General features: G+C 32.9%; 1 pseudogene; it reads left to right on the top strand.

The window, feature by feature from the left end:
- The first annotated feature begins 9,035 nt into the window (after window positions 1–9,035).
- LOC127797003 (protein NUCLEAR FUSION DEFECTIVE 4-like) lies at window positions 9,036–10,757 on the top strand (annotated as a pseudogene).
- Window positions 10,758–20,114: the final 9,357 nt, after the last annotated feature.

Genomic DNA, 20,114 nt, shown 5'->3' with positions numbered 1-20,114 from the left:
TAAATGACCAAAATCGCATGTTGCAGGTGCTCGATCGCTCGACCAGAAAGCTGGTAGGAAATCCTCGAAATTAAGCCACCCCGGTGGCTGTTGTCGGATCTTCCTTTACAAAAAGTCATCCCTGACCATTGCTCGTGCAACCCTGGTGCTCCAGATGGTCAGTCGGCGAATTTCGATGGGTTGATTGAATCCTATGGTCAAACTTTGTTGATTTTGCATTTTGGCCCCTCCAAGTTTTGGTTTCCCGCTTTAGCCCATTTTCACATAGTTTCTGAACTTTTCATAATTGCTTTCAAGACTTAAAACATCCATTTGACCCCCAAAGATTTTGGAAAAATATTGTTTTGACCTCTCTCTAGCAATTTCAGAAAACTGCACTTAGGGCCGAATCTTCGTTTTGGCCCTAAACCCTTTCTTTTCTTCCTGAAACCACCGAAAGATTGTTCCTTATGAAAAAACGAAGCCCCTTCAAGCTTCCGTCGACTTCTCGAAAGTCGCCTATAGTATTTCAATTTTGTAGCTTGAATGGCAGCTGCATTTTAACTGTACCAAAAATCGTTATGCATTCCATTTCTTTCGATGTCATAAATCATGCCTCGAAATACTCATCACGGCCATATCATTTTTCTTTAGCATCTTGGCTCCAGGACACTCCCTACAATCGATTCGGTCATTCATATGGTAATAAATTGCCCATATATCCTCAATTTATCTGAAATTTTACTTTTGCCCCAAGAAAATTTACTCTTAAATCCTTTTGAAATTCTTGGGTATTACAGAGGTGGCTGACGGCTAGCAATGTTCACACATTTCTAGTGTTGACCCACTGTCAGTCTTTTGAAAATTACACTTGTAAGGGCTCACTCTCGAATATTCCCACTAGCATAGGATATTCGAAATGAGGTTATCACAGAGATAATATAGAACAAACCATAATTAAACAAATAACTCATTTCATTCACTAGTAGCGAAAACTAAGTTTAAGTTCAATTACACTTCCAATAGCTCAAGAGTTCGGGCTCGGCGGCCATACAAAATAGATAAGAGATTCTAATGTTAACTAACAAAATAAGAATCATTTCGTCTCAAGTCTCACCAAAATGCTAAACAAGATCTTCAAGTTAGGATGTGTCCCCGTACACCACTATCCTTGGACCTTAATCCCACTGAACTCGGCCCCAATAATAGCTTTCCCTTTACCTGGAATGGCAAAGAAGATCAAGTGAGCCATAAGGTTCAGCAAGTTTTAGGACAATAAATAATGAACATGAATCAAGAATAAGGTGACACCAAAAGAGAGTAATACAGAACTCAACAGTTGTATACAAGATTCACAATTTAAGATTTGATCAATTCCAAGTTAAATGTATGGTGCCACCATGTACTATTATGCAAATGTGCATATAAATTTAATATCAGTATCAAATCTCATAGGCTCGCAAGCCATCAATCAACACATGCCAAAGTGTATCACATAAATAAAACCTTACAATAAATATGGAATCAACTTGTCGGGTTATGACCACCTCGTCCTGCTCTAGGTGCTCTAGGGTACTCTTTCCCTCCGCGCAAAATATTAGGTGCACAAAGATAAATAATACCATCCCTCATAATATGATCATACTGAATGTGTATGAAACATGTCATGCATTCACTTCCACATAAATATAAACATCATGAATTTCATCTCACAAGCTGTTGCAATACTTATAGTTATATTTTATGCCCATCTTACAATACTGGATAGTTTTTCACTCATATCAAGTGTTATTTGTTCAAATGAAGACCAAATTATTTTCATTCTTATATATATATATGAAGAGCTTCAAATACATTTAAAGAATCTCCTAAAGTGAATTCCAAAAATTAGTTTTAAAATTGCTGGTCGAAATAAACCTAGAATTTTTCTAAGGCTAAGGACCAACTAGAACATTTTTTGTAAATGTCTTCCTTTTGGAAAACTAACTCCCAGTATTTTGATAACCAACATTCATTGTTGTAAAAATGATTTTTAGTGAATTTTTCAATAAACATAAGCTATGTGTTTCGAGGGTGGTAAAATTGTAATTTTCTGAGTTTGTACTAAAACTAAAATTCTATCTTTTTATTGTTATGGATTTTGATTTTTTTGATATTTCTATTGAATCCAAATGGGGGGTACTTTCTTATTTACATTTATGTATTAAAGTAAATGAAAGGTAAAATATAAATTAAAGAAAATGCAAAGGGTTATAGGATGAGCTCGGGACAAGCTTGAGGTTAGGAGGTGCATAGGAGTTCGTTGAACGAGCTCGCGGTCAAGGGGGTTGAGCAATAGATCGCGGGGCGAGCTCACGCCATGAGCTTGAGGAATGAATTTGCGGGAAAGAGCTCGCAGCTAAGGCTTACGGAGAGAGCTCGAAGGGAGCTCGCGGAAAGAACTGGAGGGAAGAGCTCGCTGAAACAGAAACGAAGCTGAATGTGTGTGTGTGTGTGTATATATATATATATAAGTGGGTTAGCCGAACAGAACAGGGGCATTCGAATGACTGTTTAAGCATGAATAAGGTTGATTAGCTAGGCATGGCATGGCTCAGATAAGCTTTTCAAATTAGTGAAGGGTAACAGCTCGTTACGCATGTATATATATGTGTATTTATAAGTGGGTCTCATATACAGACGAATAGTATATATTTTTAGTTGAGGCTTTTGCTGTTTGCACGAGACCTCCAAATATCTCAATGAAATTATTCGAATGGTGACTTAGCATTTTACATTTAGACTCAACACATATATGTGTGTGTGTGTGTATAAATATATATATATATATATATGAGACATTTGGATGGACAAGGAACATTCAGCTATGGGTGAGAGCTTCCAAAGATGATGCAACATGTACATATATAAATGCCTGAACAGAGAGCAACGAACTAAACAAAACTCCGTTGTAACTAAAGAGAAAAGCCATTCACTGAACAGATGTTAAGGTGAATCAAACCCCACTTTAGACATCAAATGGACTTCACAGCAACTAGAGAATTTATACACAAAATAGACACAGTGGAAAAACATTAACAGCGAGGTGACACAATAAGTGATAGTTTGCAAACAAGGAAGCTTACATTGAAATACAAAATATATCTAAGATAAAGCTCGCACTGAAAGATTAAGTGGAAGTGGAAGAAGAACTTGCCTGTTGAGAATGCAAAATCAGAGAGAAGTTCCACATGCGCACATGAAGCAAACAACAACAGCAAACAGAAGTGAAGGAATAGGATGGAGAAGGTGAAGAAGAAGAAGAACATGGAGAGGGACTAAAGAAGCAATGGAACAATGCATTCAAAAAGAAGGGATATGCCTTGCACTGAAATAAGATATTTGCGCACAGAGGCTGTTGGGAAAAAGGAGTGCGTACAAGTTTGCACGCCAGCTCTAGAATTTACCGAAATGCCCTACTTTTCATATTACAAACAAAAATATCCAGGTGCTTGATTGATAAATGCTACTTAATTTATTTTCTTTTCCCTATTTTCTTATTACACCATCAAACCCATTATTTTCAAATTATTTCTCACCATGGGCCTAAACACAAATCACATGTATCCCATATACATATATTCCAAGCCCGCTAGGCTTAATTTTCTACTTGGGTTAGACATCTCATTAACTATTTAATTAAAGTCCTTTCATTTAATTTTTGATTCCATGCACTATAAAATAAAATTATGTAATCCAAAATTATTTATGTGTCACCAAGGAAATTTATCATTAAGTATTTAAAAAAAATATTTAGACCTACATTTTAATTGCTATTATCCTGACGTCAAGTATTAAAACACCTAGACCCACTTTAGGGTCGTTACAACACTTTTACACCCTCAAGCTTTAAAATTACATTTTGGCCCTTTTCAGAAACCCCTGAGTTTTTCAATAATTTAATTAAATACTCACAAATTCTAAAATCTTCATTTCATCCCCAAAAATTCAGGAATAACGTCTTTTTGACCTTCCTCAAGCAAAATTAAGAATTTATACTTAGACCCGAATGTATGATTTGATTGCCAATCATTTTGTTTCAACCCGAAACCACTTCAGGGTTATTCTACTTACAAAACCAAAGTCTCCTCAAGGTTCCATTGACCTCTCAGAAGTCTCCCATGACTATTCGATTTTTCAGTCTAATCCATAACTGTATCGAAAACTATCTCTAATGCGATTTCTTTTAACGCTAAAAATCATGGCTTGAGATATTCATCAATCCCACACCTTTTTTCGTAGGTATATAAGCTCCATGAAATTTCTTACAGTTGATTCAGTCACTTTTTCAGGCTATTTTGATATCAATTTCCAAGAAATTTCATATTTCTATCAAAATATTTATTCCCAAAACAACCCAAAATTTTTGGGTATTACATTTATAGATATGATCTGTTACTATCATCGTTATTGATGAGGTGCACGTTCTATGTGATCTATTGTTAGTGTGATAAGATAGTCCATGTTTAAGACAGATTGATTATTCAGGAAAGGTATTTCCTAATGTGTCATTTAGTCATGTTGATAAGATTTGACCATAGTTATTGAGTTTATTATTCTATGACACTTGCTCAATCAGAACATTAGGTGACAAAAGGATTATAGTACACTGTAATTATCAACTGTAATAGGCTCACTTGAGGATAAAGTTCATTGTCTTCTATATTGTCTTGCATCACTGTTAGGCGCTTTTCAATATTTCTCAGATCATCATCGGAATATGAAGAGATTCTTGTGACGTGTCAAGGAGTGTTGGTTAGGGCCAAACGAGTTTGGTGCTATCTGTTTGTTAGCGGATAATGAACTTAGAAAGTCACATACCATATAATATTGCATCTAGTATTGTCATTGTGCACCTATTGTGTTTCGGTTATGTTATTAAGTATTAATGACTTCAGTACGTTAACAGTTAGCATGCTAGAGTAGAGTAGTAAAAGTCGACTGGCTTGAGGTCGAGAGTCGATTACCACTGCCGCCTCAACCAACCTTAGTGCGGTCCATCTGGCAAACAATTGGAGAAAGAGATGGGGGGTGGCTGGGTAGTAATTAACGTGAGAAATTGGAAATTATAGAAGGTGTGATTTTGGCTTTTGCTTCATCTATTCTTCTGTGTTTTCTCTATCATTGAAAATTAATAGAGCGTGAGGGTCACGTGTGGATCGGTGATTTGGAATCCTTATGCTAGCACGAGAAAAATAGGTGCATGAAGCAATACTGAATTGCACGCTAAGTGTGAACAGACTAAGCCCTCCACACAATGAGAAGGATTTGGACTCAATACATAAACAGTTTCTGTACTCACCCTGCCATCGAACCTTTGGTAAATCGTTTATTGTATTTTATGTAATGAAATAACGTATTGCTTAAATATTCAAATTATATATGGTGTACTTATTTATAACTTTCATTGTGTGTGTATGTCTGATACACACAAAATTTTAATTTTATCCACACCACTATACATGAATTTCATCATGATTTGCGCAACTAATTATTTTTTTTTCAACTTATAAACATTATACCCACTTAGAGTAAGAATTTATAAATTTACTTTAAAAATAAAAATTATACGAACAAATTAAAAAAATATTATGCTCTATATCTTTATTTAATTATGTGAATAAATTAACTAAGCAGATAGAGAAGTGTGGTTAAAACATTTATGGGTGTTAGGTTTGACATACTATGGCATATATCAAGAGAGGGGGTGAATTGGTATATAAAAATTCTTTTTCCTTGAAAATTCTTTTGATAAAAAGGAGATTGTCGTCTATGAAAACCACGGCTTCGTTAAATCTCAAGACCTTTAAATGGCACGATGAGGTATCAACCTTATGAAGACAATCTCGTCTTGACAATGAAGAACAAAAGAATGAAAGATATGAAATCTTTTTCAATAAGAGGTTAAATATACGAATTAAGTAAGGAATATAAAGATGCTTGGAAAGATAAATAAACAAAGAGCACAAGCAAGAGATGGACATTAGGATTTATAATGGTTCTACTTAACCCAAGTCTAATCTGCTACCTTAGCTCATTATTAAAGATTTTGCAAACGATTCACTAAAACGTCCTATCATTTCGGATAAGGCCCTCTAGCACCAAGTTAAGAAATACAACATCTTGTTTTCAAGCGACCCTCTAACAATACAAGATAGGAAAAACAAGAAAGATACAAAAGAGAGTTTTTAAGAGTATACACTCTTAGTTACAATGTCTCTCAATAAGGATACAAGGCTTAAATCAAATAAAACTAATTTAGTACAAAACCTTTTGAGAGAAAAATATTGAAGCACAAATGCAAATTGAGAGGTATGAAATAATCCTTAAACTCACTTCACTTCATTCCTATCCATTAACCTTCTCAAATTCATCATTGAGTTGTATATATAGGCATCCAAAAAGATTGAAGAGGAAACTAGCCATTTGTGACCGTCGGGATTTGAAAAACTAGCTATTGGAAACTTTCTGCGAAAAGAGTTAGTTGACAAATAAAAATGGTTAGTTGAAAGAATTAAACAAAATAACAAGGTTGGTCGATAGATAAAATAGGTTAGGCGACAAGTCATAAAAACAATAGGGCACTTAGTCGACCAAGACAAAAACAAACATGGCACTTAGTCGACCAAACCTATCTCTCCGTCGACAGACTTAAAGAGTTAGTTGACCAAGACATAATATATACACTATTAGTCAACCAAAACTAAAACAAGTACACTGTTAGTCGACCAATACTTATAGTTAGTCAACCAAGTCATTAATAATTTCATCATCAAAGCACAATTATTTTTCATCAACAAAATTATATCAAAAATAAAATATCAATGGGAATATTACACTCTATTTAATTTTAAAAAATAGTTTTAATTTTTTAATTTTAATTCTATATTTATAGATGTCTTAACATTTTACCTTTTGAAAAGTAATAGTATTTTTTAAAAATATTTAAAAACATCTAAATTAATACTTTTAATTCATAATATAAAGTCAAAATTAAAAAATAAATTATTTAATAAAAAAATTAAAAAATATTTTCTTCACCTAGTTAGGGTACAATACTAGACTTTCGATTGAAGTACTCCTCCATTAAACTTTTCGGACTTTAACAAAACCCTATTTATTTTATATGAAAATGCTATTTAGAGATTTAACTTTGACATTTAAATAATACTCTTACATTGATATATTATAGAATAAATAGCAAAAAAAATTCAAACATTTTGAAAAATTTACAAATTTATTCAAACGTTTTAATTTTGATAATTATATCATAATTCGTTCAATTAGATACAATTTTATTTGACACTTAAAATTAATTTAAGAGGCATGTGGCAGATCTAATGTGACAACTACATATCATAAAAAAATATATAAGAGTAAAATTCATGCATACACATATGAATCAGATTACATGTACAATTTTAATTTTTATTTTTTTATATGTATATATATAGGTCCCACTTATATATATATATTTTTATGACAAATGACATACTACATCGATAATAACATGTCTCCAAAATTAATTTTAAGTGTTGGATAAAATTACACTTAATTGGGATATAATTGTTAAAATTAAAACGTTTGGATAAATTTAATAAAATATTTAAAAAATTTTAATATTTACCTTATATTATATTATGTATTATATCAATACAAATATATAATATATCAATACAAGATATTAGTAATGAACCCCCCCCCCCCCCCCCCCCTAAAAAAAAAAAAAAAGTACCTGGTATGTGCGCCAATTAAGCTTACAATACCTAGGTTTCCAGGGTCTCTAGCCATCTACTTAGACCAAACAAATGTTAATAATATTCTTCATTCATAAATTTTTACCTACGTAGTTGACAATATGGTATGCAATTTGGATTGTAACGCTCATCTTTGTTAACAAATGTTTAGAAATATTTCCTATGACTTTCTACCTAATTAAATTAACAATATGGTATACATTTTGCATGAATTTTATCATTGTAGACTCGATTTTTTTTTTTTTTTATTGTTGGTCTTTTTTCTCATTAACAAATGTCGAGAGTTTTCTCTACATTGTTCTATTTATAAATTTTTAGCTAATTAATTTAAATTGTATGAATTTTAGATGGTCAAACCCATATTTTAGCCATTATACTTTCACATTTTTTTTCTGGTCATTTAACTTTTTTTTATTTTAATTATATTACTAAATTTATATTTTTTAGTCAATTTGCACCTTTTTACTTAATTTGATTTTTTTTTTCTTCTAGCAAGTTAGATTTTTTGTTATTTCGAGTATACCTATGCATTTGTATTTTTAAATTAATTTAATTCCTTGTATTTGATGTGTAAAAAAAAAATAAATTGTGTTGAGTTAATTTAATATTTTTTTATATATCAAATTATAGAGATTAAATTAACTAGAAAAATAGGTATAGAGTGTAATCGAAATAACGAAAAGTTTGAGTTATCATATGAAAAAAAAAATTAAATTACGTATGTTGGATTGACTTGAAAATGTAGATTAAATAATGTAATTGAAATAAAAAAAAATGAATAGCCACATGAAAAAAAACGTGATAGTACAACGTTAGAAATATGGATTTGGTTTCCCATTCATCTTCATCAACAGTATTTTGTACATATTGTTTTATTCATAAATTTCTACCTAATTAAGTTGACAATATACAATATTCCTTTTGAACTTAATTATTCATTTTGATTAACAAATTAATGTTGCGAGCTATTTCATACATTTTTGTATTCATAAATTTCTACCTAATTAAGTTGACAATATTATGGTATGCATTTCACACGGGTTGTATGTATGAGATACTAATCAGTACTTGTAGTGTCGTGTTCAACGGCAAACCAATAGCTTTTTATGTTGAATCTAAGTTACATATTCAATGTAAAGATCATTTGTGTCATGATTCTGTTACTATATATATATATATGTATATATACATAACCAATGGAATTTAGTGGGACATGATGATACTAACACATTGTTCGTGTAGTCCATAATGGAAGGAAAGATGGTGTTTTCCGGCAGTGGATGGGCCTTGACCCTCCAAGTCCTCAACGGCCGATGGTTCATGTTGTTTGCCTCCTTCCTCATTATGTCCGTTAATGGCACCACCTCCTTTTTTAGTCTCTACTCTAATAACCTTAAATCCTCCCTTGGCTATAGCCAAGCCACCCTTCTCCTGCTGAGCTTCTTCAAGGACTTGGGTGCTAACGTCGGCATCTTCTCTGGCCTTATCAACCAAGTCGCGCCGCCGGCGGTGGTCCTCTCTCTCGGCGCCGCCCTCAACTTCTTCGGCTACTTCATGTTTTGGCTAGCCGTAACCAAAAGAATGGCCAGTCCCCAGGTCTGGCACATGGGTCTGTACATTTTTCTGACCGCCAATTCCCAAACCTTCCCCGAAACTGGCTCCCTCGTCGCCTGCATTAATAATTTTCCAGAAAGTCGTGTCCTTGTATTGGGGTTACTCAAAGGCTTCGTCGGCCTCAGTGGAGCCATCCTCTTGCAACTCTACCACAGCATCTATGGCGTAGACGCCAACGGTCTCATTTTGTTTCTCGCGTACCTTCCCACCGCCATATATATTGCCAACCTCCGAACCATTCGAATCATCAAGGTTGTCGGGCAGCAGCCAGACAAGCTCCAAGTTTTCTACAAGTTCCTCTACATATCACTGGGCCTAGCTGGTTTTCTCACGACTGTCATCATTGTTCAACACGAAACTCCCTTTAGTAAGTTTGAGTACGGCATCAGCACCGTCCTTGTCCTCATTATTCTCTTTCTCCCACTCGTTATTGTGATCAAGGAAGAATATGAAATTTCTAAGAGCAAGACACAAGCTGGGGATGACCCAGATCAGTTGAAAGTCATCACTAGGACACGAGTCACACCACCAGTAGCGGCACCGCTGGAGCAAGAAGTTTCGGTGTCCTGGTTCAAAGATGCATTTCGGCCACCGGAGAGAGGTGAAGACTATACCATTTTCCAATCACTTTGCAGCATTGACCTCCTAATCCTCTTTTTTGCCTCAATTTGCGGCATCGGAGGCACTCTGACAGCCATAAACAACCTAGGACAAATCGGGGCTTCACTCGGATACCCAACTAAAAGCATTACCACCTTTGTTTCGCTAATAAGCATCTGGAACTATCTCGGCCGTGTCGTGGCCGGATTCGCTCCTTAAATCTTGCTAAAAAAGTACAATTTCCCACGACCTCTAATACTCACTATCGTTCTCCTCTTCTCTTGTTTCGGCCATGTCCTCATCGCCTTCAATGTCTGGAACGGTCTCTACGTCGCATCGATCATCGTTGGGTTTTGTTTCGGGGCACAATGGCCGTTGTTGTTGACTATAATCTCTGAAATATTTGGGCTCAAGTACTACTCGACGCTATTAAATTTTGGGGTGGTTGCTAGCCCAATCGGATCATATGTGCTTAACGTGGTAATCACTGGTCGATTATACGACAAAGAGGCTGAGAAACAGATGAAGGCGCTGGGGATTGCTAGGAAGGGTCAGGACAACATGGATTGCATGGGTGAAGAATGCTTTAGATTGGCCTTCATCATAATCACAATAGTGACGGTGGTTGGTGGAATGGTTTCCGCCATATTGGTGCTTAGGACTTGGAATTTCTATAAGAGTGGCATTTATAAGAAGTTCAAGAAGACAACGGAGGCCAAGGCAGAGGAGGTGGAGATGGAAGTTGCCGGAAGTAGTGGTGATAGATGATCGGAGGTGAAGGCTGGATAAAAAGATTGTCCGATGTGACCATAAAATCACAAGCTCTGGTTATCACAAAATAGGAAATCTCATATCTTAAATATGCCATTTTACCTTACTTCCTTCTTATTTTTATACCTTTTTTTTATTATTAAAAACGAACGATCTATCACAATGGGTGTAAACACATTTTACTATGACTTTTTTTCTTTTTCACTAAAGTATGTAGCATTTGTTAAAATGAGTGAGATAAACTTGTATCAAGATAAAGTTAAAATGCTTCTCAAATCAAGATATAGAATGATAAAGATAAATCTAAAAAATATTCTAAACTGTTTATCAAACTATTTGTTAAATTTTTTAGAGTATATTGGAAGACATATATATCATTTTTTCTTATCTGTAAAGTCAAAGATATACTTATCTAGAGGAGGAAGAGATAAACATATTTGAAAAATACTAAATAAGAAGTCACGTGACTTATTTTCTAAGGGTTACTAAATAAGTTTAACAAACCTATTGAAAATAATAAAAGGTTAGAATGATTTCTATATTTTATCTTTTTGGATCTATATCTTAATTAATAAACACTCCTAAGTAAATATATAAATTAAAATAAGACAACCCAATCTATGACATAACAAAATAAAGGCTACAAACCGCTCACTCTCATCCTCTACAAATTCCCACGACCTCTACTACTCGCCTTCGTCTTCTTCTTCTCTTGAACCGTCTACATCCTCATCGTCTTCAATGTCTGGAATGGTCTTTACATAGTATCTATCATCATTGGATGGTCTTAGTGGACAATATCCATTGCTTCTAACTATCATCTCTAAAATTTTTAGTCCTAAATATTACTCTACACTCTCCAATTTTCGGGGTCGTTATTTGCCCAATTGGGTCATATGTGCTCAATGTGATAATCACCTATCGTTTTGAAGTAAATATAGACATTGAGGGCTTGCTACCAAGGGCAAAAACATGGATTGCGAGGGGGAAGAGTGCTTCAAATTGGCTTTCATTATAATCATATATATTAGTGACAGTGGTTGGTGCAGTGGGTTTTTTGCTGCTCAAGACTTGGAAGTTTTCTAGAAGTGACATTTATAAAATGTTCAGGAAGGAGGCAAAGGCAGAGACACAGGCGACGAAAATACTTTTCTTTTTAGTTTGATATTCATAATTTATTGGGTGACGTTTGACACTAATAATTTATTTTTTAATATTTTAAGCAAAATTTTAAATAAAATGAGACTTTGCACAGAAATTTTGCGAAAACTGGTGCATTATACCTCAATGTTGGTCTTCCAAACTCAGGTGCATAAAGAACTCCCAAGTCACAATGGTCCAACTAAGAGCAATCCGCCATTAAATTCTAGCGTTCTCATTCATGAATCCAGGCCCATTGAGAGTGACTTGTGGATGGGTTTGCAACTAAATCGAGCTCAGTTGAGTTGAGTTTTGCTAACTTCAAACTCTGACTTGTTTCTCAATTTCTAAACTCAAGCGTCTATTGGCAAGTTGAAGCCCAAGTCTGAGCTTGAGCTAAAATTTGTCAAAATCTGTTATTTGGTTTAAATCTAATTTGATATTATACTTTATTTTAGGTACATAAATAATTAAATTAATATATAATAATTTTAAAAATATTTAATTTAATTATATTATTATAATAATTTAAATTTAAATAATTTTATGTTAAATAATATATTTATAAAATTATAAATAAATATTTTAATATATTTATAAATGAGATTATTAATAAACTATTTGCAATATTTTAATTAAGCATGTTTACGACTCTCTAATCGAGTTTATTAGTATTAATGATCTTCTATTTGAGCATACTTACGAGTTTTAATCAGTAAAATTGTATTGAGTTCAAAATTAATTCGTTTATAAATCGAACTTTAAAGTTAAACTCAAAATCAGCTCGTTTTCTTTAATGAAGAAACTCGAACAAAGATTTTGTAGAGCCGACCACCGACCCACTTATGATGACTCAACTCATTTGCAACTCTACTTACGAACAAAATGGACCAAACATCTAAATCTAATGGTATACCCTTTGTCTCAGATCTTTAAAATTATTAAGCAACCTCATTCCTTTTTTCTTTCATGAATTTGTGACACTTTTTTGTTGTTATTTTGAGTTCCAGATACCAGAGAAGAGAACCACAGCAAAATGATGCAGGGAAGAGGTCAACCGCCATTACCAATGTTAAGGCTTGTCAATGTTTGTATTCTTAATATTTACAAATGCCAACTAAGTATTTTATTCTCCTTCCAGTATTGTGCATGTGCATGTGCATCAGAACTTTCCGATACGCACAGCTGGGCGATAGCTTATGAAAAAGAGTGCGATTTTGTTCACCCTTTAACGGGGTGAACGTAACACTAGTCAATTTTATAGGGTCTCCATCAGTATACTTTTTTCTTCTTTTTCTCCCCTTTCCTTTTTTTTCTCCAGCAAGCCTCTCGCCACCTTCCTTTTGCTGTCGCTGCTTCACCTCACCTCATCTCATCTCGTTGTCTCTTGCGCATTGACTGCCACTGTATCCTCGCCAACTGCCACGGAAAGGGAGGATTCAGCAGGAGAGGCAATTGTTGGAGAAAAAGAGGGAAGGGGAGAGAGATGAGAGATAAAAAAAATAGGTTTCTTAACCCTACACTGGGGTGAACAAAATCGCACTCTATGAAAAACTGGCTGAATCAACAGCTACAAACCCTGGGCCTACGTACAGAGGTAATGAAATCATTAATGAGCTAACTGATGAATTTGGGCTTACCATTCTTCCCGACTTCCCGTATCTGCTAAAAGCATTGGATTGCTGCCCGATTGCAAGGGTAATAACTTTCTCTTAGACACAGCATTACTTCTGGTCGGTGAAGATATTACTTGTTTGGTCTGTGAGGGTTCTTTCTTTTGTTAGGATTAAGAATTCTTATTGATGATTAGAATAACTGTTCATCTGTAAGTGTTTGTTTCTGAAAATATAGAAAAGATGAAATCGTATTGAGTCAACTGCTAGTACTTCTATAATGTTTAAAGGTGACGGACCACTGTTGGAGTGGGGTTTGATATGATGGAACAGTATTGATGTCCCCTTTGAGCAAGAACAGTGATTGCACCCAAGTATTGGGTATGTGAGACATTTTGTTGTAATAAAAGACTTAAGGTAGACAATAAACAATTAAAAAAGTTTAATATCTCACAAGTACAAGGAATAATAAGTAGCAGCAGTATCAGGTTAGCGTACCCCAATGGATTATAAAATTTATGTTTATTTTTATATTAAATAATTATTTTTTAATAATTTTTATATTAAAAATTATATTTATAAAAAAACCCCTATATTTTTTTTTGTTTACTTGTTTTCCCGTGTTTTTTATTTTTATTTGAAAGTTTTATGATCACTTTACAATCAATTGAAGTTTAGTGATCAAATTATAAAAGATACCAAAATTTTGTAATTTTTGGTGTAAATTACCCACATATTGAGATACTTATATCCCTATTGAGTGGTCGATTGTTTGCTTTTGGAGATTGGTTATTGTGATCATAGAGTTTCATGCTTGATATTAGAAGATGTTGGTTTCAATTTTTTTCTGACTATTGTATATATTTTCAATACTTTTTTTATTTTTATTTTTTGGCCCAGAGGATGATCGTTGCTATGTCTTAGCCCCTAATTTTCTTGGTGATTCGTGTTGAGCTAACTTGCTCATATTAATTAAGTTTTAATGATTAATAAAAATATTTTTATGATATAAATATTTTCTTTTACTCATGTAAAAAGTGAATTTATTTTAAATTAAAAGAGATTGCTTTTAGATATATTTTCTTGTTTTAATCATTTATGTCTCAAAAACATATATTTGAGTTTTTAAATTTTTAATTAAAGAAAAATTATTTTTAGACATGATTTCTCTTACTCATACAAAAAATAAATTTATTTTGAATTAAAGGAGATTGTTTTCAGAGACATGTTTTCTTCTTTTAATTATTTATGTCTCAAAAAACTTATATTTGAATTTTCAAATCTTAATTTCTTATGTAAAAAATAAATTTATTTTGAATTGAAGGTGAGACATGTTTTCTTATTATTTGAGAAAGTCTAAACATTTTTTGAATTTCAAACTTCATATTAATCATTTCTTTAGTGGCTAAAATGTTTATAAATACCCCCAAACTCATTTTTTGATAATCCATATATTTCCATTGCATATCCAAAGTACCCGAAAGCTTTCAAACGCTCTCAAGCAAAACATCCAAGCAATCCGAAGCTCTTGAAGTATTATTGCACATCCATCGAAGAGCCACAAAACAAGTGGAGAAAAGTTTTTCAAGTTTCTAGGACAAATTTGAACTTCTCCATTTGATGTTATAAACTTATTTATTTATTTAAATATTATTGTTTTGTATAATTTATTCTTAATTATTTATTTGTGTCCAAGTATGGACAAATTATTTGTAAATATTTAAATTATTATTGATGATTGTATAGATTTCCTCGATCCGTTAAAATATAGGTGAATCTAGTTTTTAAAGTAAGTTAGAAAGAAAATGTTGGTGTAGTGGTTGTCTAGAAGCCATTGTAATCTAGGTGTGCATCTAGTTTCCAAGGTGAGTTAGTGTGAAAACCTTGGTATTTTGATTTAGTGGAACCCCAAAGGTAGTTAGACCTTGAGAGAGTGGTTAGGTGTGTGTGGAAATACCAAACCACTATAAATTGTGTTGTGCTTCATATTATTTATTTTTCTTATATCTTGTGGCTTACATTTATTATTAATCTTAAACATAATTTATTATATTTATCAAATATATTTTTTAATAAAATATTTAATCAATAATATTTATTAAAATTAAGAAAAATTTAATCACTCAATTCATCACCTTCTTGAGTAGCCATACCATAAGGAACCAACAATTCAAAATTTGCCTTGACCATAATTTTATAAATTCTTATTTTAAAAAAAAAACACATATTGAGATAAAGCTGATGGTATAGAAAGAATATAAATATATAATTTCATAATAAATGAATTATTATTTTTGTTACAATAGCCACTAAAATTAATTTTTTTATATAATTTGATTTTTTAAATTTTTTTAATAAAATTAATATAAATTTTAAAATCACTTAATTATAGAGTGTGTGTCAATTCTAACACTAAGTAATATTGGGGTTTACATTAATATATCTTATATCAATTTTCGTTAATAAAATTTGATGAAAAATCAAAAGAAAAACTGAATTATAACAAAAATTAAAATTTAGTGGTTGTGGGACAAGTATAATAATCAATTTGTTATGAAATGTAAAATTTTAAAACTAAAAGTGTAATTTATCCTAAATGTATAGGCTAAATTTATATTTTTGTTTTTATACTTTTGTGATTCTTTCACGTGTCCAATTAAAATTTTTAATTTAATTTAATTTTTATATTTTGATTTTTTTTTTGTGATAACATAAATTTTTTATTGTTTCGATTACATTTATATACTTATATTTTTTAGTCAATTTAACCCCTGCACTGTGACATAAATAAAGTATGATATGTATTTTATTTTTTCACTTTATCTTTTATTTTTTTTATACATAAAAGTATAAGGGTTAAATTAATTTAAAAATATATGTCTAATAGTGTAATCAAAATAGTAAAAAAAATAATTTGTCATATGAAAAAAATTAAAATATATAGGTTAAATTAATTCAAAAATTAAGTTTTAAAGATGTAATCAAAATAGAAAAAAAATTGAATTATCACATAAAAAAAACATGAAAACGCTAAGATAAAGATATAGATTTAGACTATATATACACAAATACATACTACAACTGGTAGATCATCATCATCGTCATCTCTAAATCCAGATTTTACATCCACGTGTGATTAGGATTGATTGATGATTAAAGGTTTGTTTTTAAAATAATTATTATATAATAGTTATGGGATGAGTCTTTCACCCGAGTCGTTACTAGTGTCATGCGTCTCAATTTTTGGTATTTAAATGATCACTCAAGTCTAAATTAGTTAATCTTATAAAATTCATTACGTTAGTATTTTTTTTTAAGATACGCATGAACCATCAAGTTTAGTCTAATTAGAGACTAAACGAGAGCAAAAGATCCAAAAAGTTGAAGGGAGTTTGGGGCCAGTTCTTATTTGAAATAGAAAGCGGTATCCTTACATGTCGAGTAGTATTCCACAATAAGAACAAAGTTCCCTCCGGATTATTCTCCTTGTGAATGATTTTTTTGAATATGGTCACAAGCAATTCTAAATTTGTAGGGTTATTTTTAAGGGTACTAGCCCGAAAATAGATATAAAATCAAAACTCCTCGATTATGGTTTGAAATTCAATCCAATCCTAATCCACAAGATTGATTATGGTTTGAAATTCAATCCAATCCTAATCCACAAGATTGACTAACAGGAAGTGTTGCAACATCAAACAAACAAAGTCTTTGATTACACGTAAAGGAAAACAATAACTAAAAAACTGAAACCAGCTAGAACATTCAAATCGTGGAAGGAGATTAGTGGTTGATTACCCATTTTAAAAGATTTCATTTCCCAATTTGGTCATAAGACTGATTACAAAGATTTGATTTGCTAATTTGGATTCGACAAAACTTGAGAACCATCTGTTTAAAATTAATCATATTTAAGGGAAAATGATCAAGAATTGATCCATTTTAAAAGAACTCATTTGTCTTATTATAGCTGTAATACCCCGTGTTCGTATAAGGTTGTCACGTAATTTCGATAAATTTAGAATACCAAAAAATTGGTTTAATAGCAGTTATAAGTACCGAATCAGCTGCAGGGAATATCTCGGAGTAAAATTGCCTAAGGAAAATGATATGGTCTCGACGAGCGTTTCGAGATAGGATTTATGGTATCGAAAGAAATCGAATCGGGAGCAATTTTCGGTGCAGTTAAAATACAGCTGCCATTTAGGCTATAAAATCAAATCATTGTTGGGAACTCCCGAAAAATCAATGGAAGGGCTCCGGTTTTGCGTAAAGATCAACCCTTTAGTGGTTTCGGGATGAAACGATAGCTCAGTGAGGACGCTGGGGCAAAATCGCCATTATCGAGTTAATCTTGGGTAATTAATTTTGCGTTTTTGGTATTGAAATATAAATTAATTTAGTATTTAAGGATATAATTGTAATTACAAAATTACTCAAATGAAATAAAAATAAGAAATGAGATTTAAATGTATAATATATGTATAATTATATAATTATATATATACATATTTGTACGTGTGTGTGTGTGAGAGTGAGTGATGGCAGCCATGCCATAGCCCATACCTTGCAACTCCCAAAAACTTCATAGCCATGCCCCGTGGTTCATTTGGAGTAGGTTTCACACATTGAGGGATGACACTATGTTAGGCTCGAGGCAATGGAATTGCCTATAAATAGAGAGGAGAAATTGTGAAGCAAAGGGCAAGTAATTAGAGAGAGGGCTTGGCCAAGGAGAATGGCAGCAAGTTTTGTCGATAGTAGAGAGAGAGAGAGAGATCGCGAAGGAGAAGCTGGGAGCTTGCGACGACTGTCGAACCTAGCCACGAGAAAGGCTGAAGGCAGTCGGAGCAGGCCGCAACAGCTTGCGGCAGCCATGGCTGCAAGTTTCCAATAGCTAGGCGGCCATGGTTGCGAGCTCGACATCCGAACGCAAGCAGGGGAAGGCCAAGGCAGTAAGGGGTGGCCAACGGTGGCGCGAGCAAGCGGTGGCGAAGGCCGCAAGGCAGCCATGCGCCAGGCGCACTATGCTCGCCGGTGCGTTGCAGCAGAAGAAGAAAAGAGAGGAAGAAGAAGAGAAGAGAAGAGAAGGAAGAAGAAGAAGAAGAAGAAAAGAAAGAAGAAAGAAAAAAAAGAGAGTTGCAGGAGCAGGGGAGGTGGGAGGAAGAAGAAAAGAAAAGAAATAAAGAAAAATAAAAAAAAAAACAAATCCTGAAAAAATATCAAAAAATAGGAACTTATATTTTGGTAATATTCCAAAGATTTTGGCGAGAAAAACGGTCCGGGCACGTATTTTAAGGATATAGCACGCATACCGAGGAAGCTAGAGATGTTAAGTTAAGGTAAGTAAAATTTCTTAAAAAATTTTAAAAATTCAAGAATATTATTTTATGAATTGTCGTAGTGAAATATTTTAGAAATATTTAGTTTGGATTTATTGAAAAAAATAGGAAAAATAGATAGAAGAATAAAGAAAATGCAACAAATATTGGAAAAATAAGTTTTAATATTTATATAGTGATTAGGATGTTTTGAGAATTAAATCAAGGTGACTTGTGCGAATTTTGAGATTGGCACGCAAATCGAGGCGATGCACGCATTTTGAGGTTAGGGACGAATATCGAGATAGCACGATAAGATTGAAAAGGTAAGTGGTACTTCCTAACTGGACTTAGTTTTATGAAAAATGCTTGGTTTGTAAATAATTTATGTTTAAAAAACCCGATCCTCTAGAATGTTTTCATCATATTGACATGCCCTGATATGTATCTATCACGTAGACGACATACATGACATGACTATGAAATGGATAAATACACGTTGATATCATTGATCACGCATATTGTGGTCGTAGGGAGTACAAACTGGCACCGCTGCTCTACCCATACACCCCGATTTCGAAAAAGGTGGCTGCAAAAATGGTGAGTAGCATGAAAGGTGCAGTTGACACTTACAATGAGTAAGACATTGCATACATGCACAAAATATGCTTTTTGTACCCTTATTTAGATGATTCATCATCTAACTTGGCTTTTACCCCTGAAATATTCAAATATTCCAGATGGAGATTGTAGCAGATACGAGGATGAGTAAAGCATGAAATGACACTTAGCAGAGTGCATGAGGAATGAAATGTATGTTATGTAGCTCATGTATTTAAGTTCTGCTACTTTGAATTCTGAATGTTTTGAGAAATGATGATGTATAATCTTATTTAGGGTTAATGTTAGATAAGAACTCATACTTTGTATAAAGTTATGTTAAGGAACGATGATGTAAGAATTGATTTATGATAAATGTTAAGATATCAAGTTCGATCATTGCTCTCGCATTTGATGTGTATAATGATTATCTTTCGAGATTAATGTATGAGAATTCTGGGAAGGATTCGAGATATGATGTGATTTAGGATTAGCTTGAAAGGAAAAAAATTATTGTCCCAAAAAATCATCCTAAGTTTATAATGCGCCTTAGAAAACGAGGCGTTACAATAGTATTGATTAATCCAAACTTAAGCCTAATATTAAATGATGGCTTCCAAACACTGCCAAGTTCAAGGATTGGTTCCTCATCTTCGTGCATATAAGGGCGTTTTCTTTTC

This window comes from Diospyros lotus, chromosome 3 (genome assembly GCF_014633365.1).
Source record: "Diospyros lotus cultivar Yz01 chromosome 3, ASM1463336v1, whole genome shotgun sequence".
Taxonomy (NCBI): Eukaryota; Viridiplantae; Streptophyta; class Magnoliopsida; order Ericales; family Ebenaceae; genus Diospyros; species Diospyros lotus.
The sequence above is the reverse complement of the archived record's forward strand: the minus strand, read 5'-3'. Positions and strand labels throughout refer to the sequence as shown.